At 46.0% G+C, this 2803-nt stretch overlaps 1 pseudogene; it reads left to right on the top strand.

Annotated features, from left to right (window-relative positions):
- Positions 1-946: 946 nt before the first annotated feature.
- Positions 947-1043, top strand: LOC121019050 (uncharacterized; annotated as a pseudogene).
- Positions 1044-2803: the final 1760 nt, after the last annotated feature.

The following is a 2803-nucleotide window of genomic DNA, read 5'->3' as shown; positions in this document are numbered from 1 at the left end:
TGTCTAGAAGGACCCTTGAGGGGACAGGTCTACTCTTGCTCCCCAACAATGGTAATTAGATATTTGTCCTGCCAACAGATGGGTCACTGAGATAAAATGTACTTCTGGTAATAACCAGAGTTTCGGAAGGGCCCCCAGTTTAGATTCCTCTGTGTCATTAAGGGAGAAGCAAAATTTTTCTTGAGTCTACAGGGTCTCAATTGTCTTCAGTTGAAAATAATCCACATGCCAAAGTGGCACATTCTGGCAGGGGCGGGGGAAGGGGGGTGCTGTCCCAAACCCTTTCAAAGCACAGAATTTAATAAGAAATCAAGGCACCAAACCATACAATCTTTGCTCCTGTATATCTGCTTTTAGATTTCAGCAAAACATTAGCACTACCATTGAGACATGGGAGGAGCAGTAAACCAAACCTCTGACCTCCTCTAATCAGTTCAGTGAGGCCACAGCCCAGGGTGGGGCCAGAGCTGGAAAAGCTTCTGGAGAGAGGGCTCTGGGTGGAGCTGGGGAGGCAGATTGCTCTAGGCTTCTGAGCTCCCTGCCTGTGGGGTATTTATTCCCAATTCTGTCTTCCTATATTTGCCTAGTAAAAACTTTGTATGATTATATTCCACTTAAGCCAATTACCTACTTTACAACATAATAATAAGCAATTTAATGTAAACTCTTAAGAGTTTTCTGGGACAATCCCACCAGAAACTAAAGTTGGCCCTTGAAAAACATGGGTTTGAATTTGCGCCAGACTACTGAGACATGAATGTTTTTCAACAAATACAGTACAGTACTGTATTTTCCTTTTGATTTCCTGAACAGTCTCTAGCTTTCTTTATTGTTAAGACTCTAGTATATAATCTGCATATAACACACAAGATACATGTTAATCCATTGTTTATGTCATTGGTAAGGCTTCCAGTCAACAGTAGCCTGGTAAGAGTCAAGTGTTTGGGTGTTCACATCTGCAGCACATATACTAAAAATGGAATAGTACAGATTAGCGTGGCCCCTAGAATGACATGCAAATTCATGAAGCGTTCCATATTTAAAAAAAAAAAAAAAAAGAGCCAAGTTTTTAGGGACTCAAAAGTGACACACAGATTTTCATCACCGTGGGGTCAGTGCCCCCAACCTCCGTGATGTTTAAAGGTCAAGTAGATCTTATTCTTAACAAGGTAAACAAATACTACGACTACAAAACTCTTTTCTTTGTGGATGGCCTTCAGGGGCCACAAGAGTACTCATAAAACCACAGAGAAATGAACCCATAGTCCCCTGTGAACCACCTGTTCCTTGCACTGACCCCACAGTCTGGAATTCAACCGTGTAACCATTTGCTCTAGACTGGAAGTCTCGAGATGGTAGGGGCCATTGCTCTTCATCTGTTTTTCTCATGACCACATTAAGTAGACACAATCACTTTCTCTAGCAGTTTGTAAGCCTCCTCAGTGTTCATCCCAGAACAAGGAACATGGACTAACTCACACCTGGGTGCATGGAGATTCCTTTTATGGGGGAAGAAGAGGACCCTGAATGACTCACCCCACCTCCTCTGAGATAGAAGCAAATTCAAATAGTGTTGTCATCCAGACCCCAGTCTGCACACGATATTCCCCACATCCTAAACAGTCCCCGGTGCTGGAGAGAGTGTCCCCAGTGAGACTGACCTGCTGCCTCCAGAGTGATGAAGAGGAGAGACTAGGGGTGGGTCTGTGGCATCAGGTAGATCTTGGATCTGCTAGGTTGAGAGCACCCATGGCCCCAGGTGTGATACAGCCTGTCCCTGAGCAGGACACTCTTATGTAAGACGCCTCTACACCAGTAACACAGTTTACACTTAGGCTTAATTGTGGTCATGGCTCTGGATATTTTGAGTCCTGACCTCCCATGCCTAGGGACCTTCTCCCCTCTTGACATGGCGTCAAGGCAGGGCTTGCGTCCCTGAAAAGGGCTGCTTTGGCTGCCCATACTCGTTGGCACTGAACTGGACAGCAGGAGCACCTCACACAGCTGCAGCAGATCACTGAATGAAATCTGGACAACACTGGGGGCCCGTTCCAGTGAGGACCTTTGACTTCATGTCTCTGTCCATCTGTCAAGCTCAAGAAAACATGTCCCCTGGATTACCTGCACGTCCTCAAAAATCTTGCCTTCTCTCATGAATCCCAAGTAGAGAGCCTCTGTGTGCAGATTCTAGGTGGAATTGTACCTCTATCTTTGTGGTTGCTACAGAGATAGGAGGGAGCCCCGAGGGGAGATGATGCTCTAACCCATCTTAAAGATCCCCATGCACTGGATGCAGAACTTGTTGCTGCAGGGGTGCCTGGGTGGCTCCGTTGGTTGAGCATACAAGTCTTGACTTTGGCTCAGGTCATGATCTCATGTTTCGTGAGTTCCAGCCCCACATGGGGCTCTGCACTGGCAGCAGGGAGCCTCTTTGGGATTCTGTTTCCCTTTCTGTCCCTCCCCTGCTTGCTCTCTCTCTCTCTCTCTCTCAAAATAAACAAATATAAACTTAAAAAAAAAAAAGAATTTGAATCTGCAGTGTTAGGTCTCTGCAGGGAAGGGGAAGCAGCAGGTATTCTCTTCACATGTACGGGCATTTGGGCAACAGACGGAGGCAGTTCAGAACCTCAGGTCAACTTGGTGCATGGACTTATCTCCCTGGGATTCCCAAGCCCCACTGTCTCCATCAGTTTTAGGTGTGAACATTAAAACAAGCTGGAACTGCTGATGGTCACCCTGTGATGCTGTCTTCACTGGAATCTGATCTAACTTTGCTCTAGTGGAGACAGTAGGACTCATATAA

This window comes from Herpailurus yagouaroundi, unplaced genomic scaffold (genome assembly GCF_014898765.1).
Source record: "Herpailurus yagouaroundi ecotype Mexico unplaced genomic scaffold, PumYag 220, whole genome shotgun sequence".
In the NCBI taxonomy this organism is placed as follows: Eukaryota; Metazoa; Chordata; class Mammalia; order Carnivora; family Felidae; genus Herpailurus; species Herpailurus yagouaroundi.
The sequence above is the reverse complement of the archived record's forward strand: the minus strand, read 5'-3'. Positions and strand labels throughout refer to the sequence as shown.